The sequence below is a fragment of the Doryrhamphus excisus genome, chromosome 23, assembly GCF_030265055.1.
Source record: "Doryrhamphus excisus isolate RoL2022-K1 chromosome 23, RoL_Dexc_1.0, whole genome shotgun sequence".
NCBI classification, from domain to species: domain Eukaryota; kingdom Metazoa; phylum Chordata; class Actinopteri; order Syngnathiformes; family Syngnathidae; genus Doryrhamphus; species Doryrhamphus excisus.
The window spans coordinates 4,754,528-4,768,548 of NC_080488.1; the positions used below are offsets into that span (position 1 = coordinate 4,754,528).

The 14,021-nt window shown below is 37.1% G+C and overlaps 1 long non-coding RNA gene across 2 annotated transcripts; it reads left to right on the forward strand.

Annotated features, from left to right (window-relative positions):
* Positions 1-1,734: 1,734 nt before the first annotated feature.
* On the forward strand, positions 1,735-9,465 carry LOC131110640 (uncharacterized). 2 transcript variants are annotated; one of them, XR_009120932.1, is made up of 3 exons: positions 1,735-1,948; positions 2,955-3,018; positions 7,252-9,465. It is a non-coding gene; the product is annotated as an uncharacterized LOC131110640 (long non-coding RNA). The 2 variants fall into 2 exon arrangements; XR_009120931.1 differs by having other exon boundaries at positions 1,735-3,018.
* Positions 9,466-14,021: the final 4,556 nt, after the last annotated feature.

The following is a 14,021-nucleotide window of genomic DNA, read 5'->3' on the forward strand; positions in this document are numbered from 1 at the left end:
TCACGCATGTCTTTCTTGACCCTCTCTGACTTTTTACGTGTCACACCAAGTTTAAAAAAAATCAAATGTCTTTCACAAAGATGATCAAACACTATAGTCAAGGAAATAGCATGGCGTCTACTATTTGTTTCAGCGTACTGACAATAACATTGGAGTAGATGCTGTTTTGTTATGAAAGCACACACAAAGAAAGAAGACATGGATGTCTGTACTGCTGACTGCCTGAGTGGATTCAAGTGTGGCCCAGGGGCCATTTGTGGCACACGGCTATTTATGGAAATAGTTGGATCATGTAAAAAAAAAAAAAAGGACACAAAAACAGTTGTCATTTTACCAGAATAATGTCAAAATATATGTAAATATATGTATAAAAATTTGATTGGGGGAAAGTTATAACATTGTGGGAATAAAGTAATAAAATTATGAAACATAATAACACAGACCTCACAGCTATGAGACCAGGGTTCACTCCCACTCTCGGCCATCTTCTGTGTGGAGTTTGCATGTTCTCCCCGTGTATGCGTGGGTTTTCTCCGGGTACTCCGGTTTCCTCCCACATTCCAAAAACATGCTAGGTTAATTGGCGACTCCAAATTGTCCATAGGTATGAATGTGAGTGTGAATGGTTGTTTGTCTATATGTGCCCTGTGATTGGCCGGCGACCAGTCCAGGGTGTACCACGCCCGCCTTTAGCCCGAAGACAGCTGGGATAGGCTCCAGCAACCCCCGCGACACTTGTGAGAATAAGCGGGAGAAAATGAATGAATGAGTTCTCCTCCTATTTTGTGTGGAAGTGGTAACTTTTTGGCTTCTTATTTTGTCTTTCCCCACCCTCGGCCATCTCTGTGTGGAGTTTGCATGTTCTCCTCCCCGTGCATGCGTGGGTTTTCTCCGGGTACTCCGGTTTCCTCCCACATTCCAAAAACATGCTAGGTTAATTGGGACTCCAAAGTGTCCAAAAGTATGAATGTGAGTGTGAATGGTTGTTTGTCTATATGTGCCAAACTGTGATTGACTGGCGACTCTTGCCCGACGACAGCTGGGATAGGCTCCAGCAACCCCGTGACCCTCGTGAGGATAAACTGTCGAAAATTAAAGAATATTTATATGCATTTATCTGCATTTAAAAACTCTAAAAAAATGTCTGTAGCGGATTCATTGGATTACATTGTTATGGGAGAAAAATTGGTTTTGGTTAGGGTCGTACCTTCTGGAAGGGATTAACGATGCTAACCAAGGTTCCATTGTATTGCTAACATATGCTAGCCAATGATAGTGTAGATTTTGGGTGAAAAAGTATCATTTGGAGCCAAGGAGAGACAGCACCTTTAAGTTGAATGTGCTACAAGTGCTACAATGTCCTGATCGGAACCCTTAAAAGACTAAAAGAGTGTGTGTGTGTGTGTGTGTGTGTGTGCTTTGAAGCCTAAATAATGACCCTCTTCCTTCTCTCTTTGTAATCAGTTCCACATGCTATGTTTGCTTTCCACTCATGCCTGAGCAGAAAAAGACCAAATTTAGAAGAAACATAAAATATGTCAGTTTTTTTTAAGGCAAGGAATATATGCCCTCCACAAACACTCCTTCTTTCCTTACTTTCCCTCCACAATCTTTTTCTTCATCTCTGCTCCTCACATCCTCTTCCCAGCCCCCCCACTCAGCCCCCCCACCCCTCTCTGTTTTAACTCCCCGTCGCTCTCAGTCTTTCCCAGACACACTCAGCAGGTCAGTGGTTGATGGCTCTCGGGGTCTTCTGACATCTGCCCCATCAGTCATGTGTGGAGGGGGAGGCCCCGCCCAGTATACCATACAAGGTATGGGAGGAATGCACGGCGTGGAAGGCCATCTGCTTCATAAGGAGAACATGCAGAGGCCAGAGGGGTCCCACACTGACGCTGACCATGCTGATGATAGTTAGCGTTGACCTCCGTTGACGTCTCCCACGAAGGTACGACAACACAAACTCTTCTTTTCTACGTTTTGAAGCCGTCTGATGAGCGATGTGACACTCCTGCTTTATGCTGGGAATGTGTGGTGTGGTTTATGCAGGAGGTTAGCGTGCCGGCCTCCAGGGTTGTAATCCATTTTGGGCATCTCTGTGTGGAGTTTGCATGTTATGCATGTTTGGTTCTAAGTCGTCTATGGATGTAAACGGGAATGGTTGCTTCTCATTAGGGTGAGGGGAAAGCTGGAACCTATCCCAGGCTCATCTTGATGAAAATAATGTCAATGTGCATGTCACGTGTACGGACTGTCAGAAAGGGAAAGATAATATATCGATATAATAATTTTTTTGTAATATTATATGAATCTCTAATAAGATAATCATATTTTTTATTTAGGGCGGCACGGCTGTCGAGTGGTTAGCGCGCAGACCTCACAGCTAGGAGACCAGGGTTCAATTCCGTGGGTTTTCCCCGGGTACTCCGGTTTCCTCCCACATTCCAAAAACATGCTAGGTTAATTGGCGACTCCAAATTGTCCATAGGTATGAATGTGAGTGTGAATGGTTGTTTGTCTATGTGTGCTCTGTGATTGGCTGGCGACCAGTCCGGGGTGTACCCCGCTTCTCGCCCAAAGACAGCTGGGATAGGCTCCAGCACCCCCGCGACCCTCGTGATGAAAAGCGGTAGAAAATGAATGAATATTTTTTATGTAAGCTTTATATCATGTTAAGTTACCCAGCATGCCTTGCGGTACATAACATTAACTGATTAGCGTCAGGGCTTGACTCTTCACTAGGAGGTTCTCAGATCTCCATGTGGACTTTACATGATTCCTCCCACAGTCCGTTTTAGGTTCACTGAAGGCACCGATGGCTGGGATAGGCTCCTGCTTGCCCGTGACAATGAAATCCAAAATGAAATCCATAATGTAATTCATGTACAGCACATGCAGCATGTCTTTGGCTTGTACATAAACTATATATTCATAGCTAATATATGTGCATTCAGGTGATCCCTCAGAAACGCCGCTGGTCCACACGCCCCCCCAGAGGGATGGGGGGAGTCCAGAGAGGTGAGATATCGACACATACACATATTTGCATGTATGTACGTAAGGTGTCATTGTAAGGTCACAGCGCCATGTAAATTCACAGCAGCCACTCGTGTCCTAAATTCATGATCTTGAGGAAGGAGGAGGGAATGCTTGATTTATTTAGTCAAACATCCCGATTGGGGAGGAGGGGGCTTTGAGAGGGGGGGGGGGGGGGGGGTTGTACTGGGTTAACATGACTTTCACATGACCCACCACTCAACTCATACACTCACACATCAGTCCTCGGGGACCTACAGAGCATCATTCCCATGGTCCATGTCACACGGGAAGAACAGGGAATTCACATGGATATCTTTTAGGATGAAGCCTTTCTGCTTTTCTATTTTTTTAACACACGCAAGCAAAGATGCCATTTTACTTGGAACAAAATATTCATCTCAATGTCTGTAATACTAACACTTCATCTTGCAAATAAATACTTCATTGTCATATCATTTACCATTTTTTCTTGAAAAAAAAATGTCATTATACAAGATTGGAGAGCTTCTCCTTTCAGTGCATTAGTCAAGTTTTTTTTTTTAAAAAAGTATATAAAAGTAGAGTAAAAAAGACAATTTAACAAGATATATACAAGATATCCATAATATACACATAGTATTGCACAGGAGCATATGCAGGAGAGCAGATATATTAATTTTAGTGGGTCATAGTGCAAATAATGACAGATGAGTAAAGTCACATATAAGTGTATTGTAATGGCTTGTTAATAAATAAATATGATTGAGGTAGTAACAGAGGCAGTGATGGAAATATTGCACATTTGCATTATGCTAATGACCGGGTACGTTGTATGTCTGAGTTCAGGGTGGTGATGGCTCTTGGGAAGAAGCTGTTTCTAATAATATTACTTATTGTAATGCTAAAATTGCTCATTACCTAAAAAATTGTCCCATTATTTTTTTTTTCCTGAAGCTAAAGCTGATTGGATCATAATGACAACTATACTATTCTAACTTGTTACCCAAAAATCCTTATTACCTTTATGACTTCATGTGTTTGGTAAAATCACATTTGATATAATTTTTTTGTAATATTCACCGTCATTCTCCTAATTCTGACTTTATTCTCACATAAATCTCATAAAGTCATAAATATTTTCCTTCTTTCTGTAGACCATCCTTATTTCATTCAATTGAGCATCATAGGATAATTAATAATCATGATTTAACTTAACAATTTACATGTAAATACGGCATTTCTAACTCTTACTGAGTGTGTGTGTGTGTGTGTGTGTGTGTGTGTGTGTGTGTGCGACAGACACTTTGTATGACAAGCAGCTAAAGTCAAATGGTTTCCTGTGTGTGATTTACAGAACTGGGAGAGGAAATGACCATATAAGGAAATGTTTAGCTTCACAGAAGAGATAGCTCTCTGGCTGTTATCCAATCTGTATAAACACACACACACACGCACACATGATTTGCTTCCATCCCTAGCTTCATGACATGACGTTAGATTTGTACCAGATTTGATTTGTGCTGCTTGTTATTGTAGTTTGGAAACATGTATACATGGTTCTGTTCCACATGGGTTAGTGTGCTTTTCCATTAAGGTTGAAAAATTTACACCATTTTTCTGGTTAGCATTTGTTATTAATACGCTGCGGGAGTCCAACGTCTTGTTAGCAGCCTATTAGCACGCTCATAACATGGAAACAGGAAGCGGAAGTCAGCTCTGTCGCCATTCTGTGATGTTATCAGCAGTTGACTCTGTAGTTCTTTTGCCCTCTGCATCCTAAGCATGCTAACACGCTAGCACCTAGCATAATAGCACAAAAAGTTTGTAGAAATGCCTACCTTTTAAAAATGCTAATGCTAAAAATGTTAGTATAATTATGTTAGCATGGTAACATTAACACTAACATGCGCTAACCGTCTGCTCAAGTTCAAATTCATGAAAGTCAAAAAAATGCTAGTATGCTCATGATAGCATGCTAGCAATGCTAACCATAATAATGTTAGCATCACACCTAGCATAATAGCACAAAAAGTTTGTAGAAATGCCTACCTTTTCAAAATGTGAATGCTAAAAATGTTAGTATAATTATGTTAGCATGGTAACATTAACACTAACATGCGCTAACCGTCTGCTCAAGTTCAAATTCATGAAAGTAAAAAAAATGATACTATGCTCATGATAGCATGCTAGCAGTGCTAACCATAATAATGTTAGCATCACAGCTAGCATAATAGCACAAAAAGTTTGTAGAAATGCCCACCTTTTCAAAATGCTAATGCTAAAAATGTTAGTATAATTATGTTAGCATGGTAACATTAGCACTAACATGCGCTGCTCAAGTTCAAATTCATGAAAGTCAAAAAAATGCTACTATGCTCATGCTAGCATGCTAGCAATGCTAACAATAATAATGTTAGCATCACACCTAGCATTATGGTGCTCGGTGTTCATATAGTGTATCTACTATTAGCATGCAAGCAATGCTAACAACATGTTAGCATGCACGTAACATGATAATAGCAAAAAAATGCTAGTATGCTGACGTTGGCATGTTAGTAGACAAGTATATTACATCATGTGGGGGCCCAGGGCAAACCTAGTCATTTGGGCCCTCTGCATCCTTAGCATGCTAACACACTAACACCTAGCATAATAGCACAAAAAGTTTGTAGAAATGCCTACCTTTTCAAAATGCTAATGCTAAAAATGTTAGTATAATTATGTTAGCATGGTAACATTAACACTAACATGCGCTGCTCAAGTTCAAATTCATGAAAGTCAAAAAAATGCTACTATGCTCATGATAGCATGCTAGCAATGTTAAACATAATGATGTTAGCATCACACCTAGCATAATGGTGCTAGGTGTTCATATAATATATCTACTATTAGCATGCAAGCAATGCTAACAACATGTTAGCATGCACCTAACATGAAAATAGCAAAAAATGCTAGTATGCTGACGTTGGCATGTTAGTAGACAAGTATATTTCATCATGTGGGGGGCCCAGGGCAAACCTAGTCATTTGGGCCCTCTGCATCCTTAGCATGCTAACACGCTAATACCTAGCATAATAGCACAAAAAGTTTGTAGAAATGCCTACCTTTTCAAAATGCTAATGATAAAAATGTTAGTATAATTATGTTACCATGGTAACATTAACACTAACATGCGCTGCTCAAGTTCAAATTCATGAAAGTCAAAAAAATGCTACGATGCTCATGATAGCATGCTAGCAATGCTAAACATAATAATGTTAGCACCACACCTAGCATAATGGTGCTAGGTGTTCATATAGTGTATCTACTATTAGCATGCAAGCAATGCTAACAACATGTTAGCATGCACCTAACATGAAAATAGCAAAAAACGCTAGTATGCTGACGTTGGCATGTTAACACCAGACATGATAGCGCAATGTATCAGGTAAGCTAAAAGCTCTGACTAATTTTTTGTGGAGTCATATGCACAAACACCAAAAATTTGTAAATATTGCGACGCTAAATAAAACTGTTAAACTGTTAAAAGGCCGTTTTGTGATAAAAAAAAAAAATACACAAAGAACACATTTGTACGCTAACTGAAAAAAATGTATGCAAACTGAGGCAAAATTTTGCCAAAAAAAAAAAAAAACATGCTTACTGGAGCGTCTGCTAACCAAGGTTCCACTGTGGTTTTACACTGCTTAGCATTAATGAGAAAGTCAGCTATATAATGCAGTGGAAACTTTCAGATTCTTTCAATGCAAAAGTGGTCGCCCGTGTATGTCAACGTCGACTTAAACTTACACACAGGCAAACGTAAAAACATGGCCTACTGTGTGTGTGTGTGTGTGTGTGTGTGTGTGTGAGCGAGAGAGTGTCTTTCTTCTTAATAAGGACTTGTTGAGCCAGAGCATAGGGAGATGATGCCCTCCGCCTCCTTGCCGTTAAGTGTGACTAGAAAAGGGAATGTATGTACTACTAGCCAGCTGGAGGGTGTGTGTGTGTGTGTGTGTGGGTGGGTGGGTGGGGGTGGACAATCTATCTGTGGGAGTAATCACAGTCTGAAAGAGGGAATGTTTATCCAGTGCGCTGATCCCATTTTCCATGATCCCAAAAATAAAAAAAGGCCAGCTAAGACCTTATATGGAACGACGGGAGACTTTCCATTCTAACAATGTCAGACTTTTCCCACATTGTTAGATTCTTATTATTACAACATATATTTCAATGCTGTCTTCTTTTTATCAGGCGTTGCTATGGAGACCAAGCGATGCAGAACAAACGTGGGGCATGAGTCTGGTGAGGTGCTATTATGTATTTATTGTAAATGTCACCGCAAGCTTTACACACACTTAACCGTCATAGCATAGAAAACCCTTTCTACATACAGTTAGAGCTCCGTAGACATGAAATAACAACCCTATAATCATCTTTACATTGGTATCACCCAAGGAGAGTTCCTTGTTTGTTTTTCTTTTTGACTTCCTTTTTCTGCTTTTCATCAATGTAACATTACTGACACCTAGTGACCAGTGTTGAATAGCACATGAAAATGTGTTAAATACGCATATTGTTTGACTAATAATAACCAGCAGCGTGATTTATTAATGTGAGATGTTTCAGATGGGATGTTCGTGCGGCCAAGAGGTGAGTATCAAACACACACACACACACTTTTGCTTTCAGAATGATTTTTGTGTCAAAGTAGTCCTTACTAGTCCTCCTAGTGTGTGTGTAATATGAGAAGGACCAGCACTCAGCCCCACAGGAAGTTAGAATGATGTCGGTCTGTTAGAGTTCAAGTCATTTCCTGTTTATCCCTCCCACGTCAAAAGCGTGCTGGCAGTACTTTCTGTCTACCGCCGTGCGTCCCTGCGGCCCGCGGTGCAGTGCTGCATCTCTGGTCAGTTGCTAGTCTGAGATGAAGCACTGTAGCTCAGGACGGAGGACCCACACGCCCCGGTAACCCCGGTAACCACGGTAACCCCGGTAACCCCGGTAACACCTGCCAGTCAAATGGGTGATGAGATTTTCATCTCCTCTCTCCTGGGGTCCAGTTTTCCCAGGAATCCCTTCGCCTGTCAAAAAGGGGATTCCTGGAAATACTGTTCTTAGGGGCGGGGCCAAGCAACAATTTCATCAGTGTTAAACTATGGTTGAATTGTTTTGATTAGTTTTTTTTAAATGGTTCAATTATTTTGATGAGTATTAAACAATGATTGAATTATTTGTATTAGTTTTTACATTTTTTAATTGTTTTCATGACTTTAAACAATGATTGCATTATTTTATTAGTTTAAAATTAATTGTTGAATTATTACTATGAGTATTAAAGAATGATTGGATTATTTTTTAGTATTTAAAAAATGTAAAATTATTTCTATGAGTATTAAACAATGATTGCATTATTTTATTAGTTTAAAATAAATTGTTGAATTATTACGATGAGTATTAAACAATGATTGCATTATTTTATTAGTTTAAAATAAATTGTTGAATTATTACTATGAGTATTAAACAAAGATTGGATTATTTTTTAGTATTTAAAAAATGTCAAATTATTTCTGTGAGTATTAAAAAATTATTGGATTATTCTATTAGTTTAAAATAAATTGTTGAATTATTACTATGAGTATTAAACAATGATTGGATTATTTTTTAGTATTTAAAAAATGTAAAATTATTTCTATGAGTATTAAAAATGATTGGTTATTCTATTAGTTTAAAATAAATTGTTGAATTATTACGATGAGTATTAAACAATGATTGGATTATTTTATTAGTCTAAAATAAATTGTTGAATTATTACTATGAGTATTAAACAATGATTGGATTATTTTTTAATATTTAAAAAATGTAAAATTATTTCTATGAGCATTAAACAATGATTGGATTATTTTATTAGTTTAAAATAAATTGTTGAATTATTACTATGAGTATTAAACGATGATTGGATTATTTTATTAGTTTAAAATAAATTGTTGAATTATTACTGAGTATTAAACGATGATTGGATTACCTGTATTATAGTGTAGAAAATGCAAAATGATTTCCATGCGTATTAAACAATGATTGCATTTTTTAAAAATATTACATTATTTTATGAGTATTAATCAATGATTGGATTATTTTTATTCGTTTTTAAGTGATTGTTCAATTATTTCCATGAGTATTAAACAATGACTAAATCATTTCCATGAATATAAAAACATTGCTAAATCATTGCCAGTATTATATAACAATGTTTGAATCATTTCCATGTATGAAGCAAGGATCAAGTGATTCTATTAATATGACATGAAACAATAATTGAATTGTGAGTGTGATATTGGGAGGCTGACCAAACAGAAATATGATAAAGATGTGCGACTGACACAAAGTCATGATGTAAAAGTGCTGATGGAAGTATGATGTACTGTTATAATAATATTATAACAATAAATCCCACTAAGTTGTCTCTCATCTGTCTTTCTCTTTGTGTTATTTTGTATTTTCTGACTGTTTTAACATAAGCAGCTTTATGATTAGGAATAAAATAGAAAATAGTTTTTGGAGGCATCAGAGAATGTTCGACAAAAAAAATGAAAGACAGGAATGTGGTGGTGGTTGATCTTGCTGCCATATCGTGTCTTTGGGAACGTCACGTTTTCCGTTACAGTAAAGGTAACCTTAAACGTTTATTTATCCTTTATAGCCGTATCAAATTATACTGCAAACTTGTGAATAAACAGCAGAACGTGTTGAATACTTTCTTTGTGTCTGTTATGAATATCAAATATTCAAAGATACAAAATAATAATGCAAAACAGGCGACCCCCATCAAAACGGAAACTGCATATTCCACACAGTTGCTAAAATATGCAAATGAGCTAATATCCGCATTGACACACAGTATGAACTTCCGTGTATTTCTTTCTTTTTTTGTCAATATTATGACAATAACGAAAGTAACATTGATTCAAAATCATAAATTCGGTATAATGTTCATGAAACATTATTATTATTTACTATTATTATTATGAAACACTATTCGGTTTGTAACTAAAACACTGTAGGGAACTATTGTTCTACATCATGTTTCCGCGGAAGGTGACGTGTGTTACTCCTGTGCTCGTGGTCTATCAACTAGCTTCTTCTTAAAACAATCTTCGTAATTTTTCCTCTCAATACTATAACGTTTTATCCATAAAATATAATAACTTTATTTCCATAATATTATAACTTTACTCCCATAATATTATAACCTTTACGTAGATTGCAACGCCGAAGGCATACTTGGTATCTTTTCTTTTATGGAAGGCACAATACAGTATATGTTGTCTGTGTATGAACTGCACTGTCTGGTCATGGCCACAGGGTGGTGCTGTTTTAACTTCATCCAGTTCCACTGCCTATCGCCTATAGTAAGACCATTTTTCGGACATGATGTATAGTAATGCCTTTTTTTAGGACATGATGTATAGTAAGGCATTTTAGGACATGATGTATTGTAAGGCTTTTTTGCATTTTTGTGGACATGATGTATAGTAAGGTAGTATATTTTGCATGTTTTGGACATGATGTATAGTGAGACGTGTTTTTGGGCATAAGGTATAGTAAGGCATGTTTTTGGACATGATATATAGTAAGGCATTTTTGGGGTCATTACGTAGTAAGGCATTTTTTTGCATGTTTTAGAACATGATGTATAGTCAGGCATTTTTTGGACATAATATACAGGAAGACATTTTTTCATTTTTTTTTACTGACGTGTAGTAAGGCTTTTTTTCTGTACATGGTGTAAAGCAAGGCATTTTTTTTTTTTGCATCTTTTGGACATAAGATATAGTAAGGCATTTTTTGGACATGATGTATAGTAAGACTTTTTTGCATGTTTTTGGACATAAGGTATAAGCTAGTTAAAAAAAAAAAAGGAAAAAAACGACACACAACTTACGTTTTTTGTCAAAAATCACTAAATTCAAACACTGGCATGTCATGCCGTTTTTGGGTGCTTCTGCAGGCCCCTGTTGAGTGTGTGTGAGGTTTCCCATGTTTTTTTTTTGTTTGTTTGTTTTTTTAACAAAAAGTGCATTAGAAGCAAGTTGAAAAAAAAATGAAAAAAAACGTCATACTAACATTACATTTTTTGTCAAAAACCACCAAATTCAAACACTGGCATTTTATGCCGTTTTTGGGTGCTTCTCAGGCCCCTGCTGAGTGTGTGTGAGGTTTCCCATGTTTGTTTGTTTTTTGTTTTTTTTTTTTTTTACCAAAAAGTGCATTAGAAGCTAGTTGGAAAAAAAAACTGAAAAAAAACAACACAACTCACGTTTTTTTGTCAAAAATGACCAAATTAAAACACTGGCATTTCATGCCGTTTTTGGGTGCTTCTCAGGCCCCTGTTGAGTGTGTGTGAGGTTTCCCATGTTTTTTTTTTTTTTTTTTTTTTTTTACCAAAAAGTGCATTAGAAGCTAGTTGAAAAAAAAACTGAAAAAAACAACACAACTCACGTTTTTTTGTCAAAAATCACCAAATTCAAACACTGGCATTTTATGCAATTTTGGGGTGCTTCTGGGGCCCCTGTTGCATGTGTGTGAGGTTTCCTCTGTTTTTTTTTTTTTTTTTTTTACCAGAAAAGTGCATTAGAAGCAAGTTGAAAAAAACGACATACTAACCCTTATGTTTTTTGTCAAAAATCACCAAATTCAAAAACTGGCATTTTATGCCGTTTTTGGGTGCTTCTGGGGCCCCTGTTGAGTGTGTGTGAGGTTTCCCTTGTATTTCTGACCAGAAAAGTTCACTTGAAGCACGTAATTGCTGCCTAATCCATTCCTCTATCTGTCAGCCCCTTTTTTCATCTGGACCTGGAGAAATAGCAAAAATGCCCAAAGTTACACTTGCACCAGGTATTGAACCTTGGGCCCCTGCAACATGAATCTACAGTGCTGGCAGTTGAGCTAACTAGATGACAAACACACCATGTATAGTAAGTCTATTTGGACGATGGAACCGAGTACGATGCTAACTTGCTAATTGGGTCACATTATTAAGTTTCATTAATGTTCACGTTAAAGGTTAAATTCTTAATAAAGTTTATTTGAATCTGAATAAAATTTGTCTACCCACCAACTTTATGTGGTGTCTTAAGTTTTTCTTCTTTGCTGTTTTATTATTATTATTATTGTATTTCTTTATTACCGATTGATTTATTTTCTTTATTCTTGATTTGTTTATTTATTTTTTCATTTTATTTTGTGTAGAAAAATAAAAATGAATATATTTCACCAGAGTTTTTTGTGTGCAAAACCGGAACCAAAGTACTAAAAAAAGTGTTTTTTATTTTTTTTTATTACCGATTGATTTATTTTCTTTATTCTTGATTTGTTTATTTTTTCATTTTATTTTGCGTAGAAAAATAAAAATGAAGATATTTGACCAGAGGTTTTTGTGTGCAAAACCGGAACCAAAGTACTGAAAAATGTATTATAAATTATACATTTTTTTTTTTAATCTGATGTGGCCCATCCTCACCCAGACCCTCTACCTATCTCCAGTGGCCCCCCAGGTAAATTGAGTTTGAGACCCCCTGGTCTAGATTACAAAACCAATTGTAGCCAGGTCCAGGCTGCATGATTGACATGTTAGTTGTTTTTTTTTCTGCTTCCAACATGTCGGCATGGAACATTTTTAATATATTTATGAACATTCAGTCATGGTTGACCTCACTTATAAATGTGTGTTCCGCCCTTTACCCCCCCCCCTCACCTAATGGGAGTGTTAAAATCAAAAAAGGCCCACACCTTGCAGGGTGTGTCACCCGTCTACTTCACTGACTAACAATTCAGCTATGAAGTTAAGTCAGTTGTGTAATCAGTGGATCACATTCACACGAAAATGAAATAATTCGAAAAAAATTGTTGACTGAACTGTATTAATATGATACATTATATGAAATCATACCTACATCTTATGTTTAATGTAACATTTGACATTATTTTTGCTAATCCTTACAATACAAAGAAATATGCGGAGGCACCTGCAGTACCGTCTTCATCCTGAGAAGGTGGGGGCGTGCTTTTACCATTGTCACTTCATTGAGGAAAAGATACCGGTTTTTTTTACAGCAGTAAATGGATGAGTGAAATTTGTAGTGCAATAATACATAAGATATTACGGTAATAAGTCCAGACTTTGTGTCTATGATGGAAAGGAGCCTAGTCTGTGTCCTTGAACCTGCCACAGATGTCAGGCTGCCTTTCTCACCAGTTTGTCCAGGCGTACAGCATCATTTTTTTTTTTTTAATATATTCAAGACCACAAATCTTTTTTTTCAGTTTGTAAATAAATAAATAAATCAGTATACACTTTATTTTATTTTTTTAATTATTTCTAAATTTTTAAACAAAGAGTTTTTCTCATTGAGAAACCGGTCCACCGATCCATTCCTTCATGCACACCAGTCACAGTAAACAGGATGTGGTTCCACACCTCTTATCCTGAGTCACTGCTGTGTGCATACACTAACCATTCTTCAATGCTGCTTACTTGATTTCGCCATCGTTTTCTCAGTAAGAGACGTTCATGAACAGTTGTTGTTTTGAACGGCTCCTTAAGTGAATGATGAGAACAGATTCCCACTTGCAGATAAGAATGCAACTGGGGGTCAAAAGGTTGGGCTTTGCGAAAATATTTGATATAGGACAGGGGTCTCAAAACACGCGCCCCACGGGCCAAATGTGGCCCGCAGGACACTAGTTTGAGGCCCCCGCCTTGATATGAAAGTTTAATATTAGTGCGGCCCGCGCAGCTTTGATATGGATGCTGTATGGTATCATGTACCCAGAAAAAATTATTACGTTTGATTAATGTTCATGTTAAAGGTTAAATAACTGTTAATAGTTATCCTCCCTATCCGTGTGGAAGTGGTAAGTTTTTGGCTATTTAAGTTTAAAGGAAATAACTTGGAGGCTACCGTTTAGGTCGCTAGCTCTCTAGTTTGCGAGTTAGCATGTGTCTCAAGACCCTGCAGTTGCGC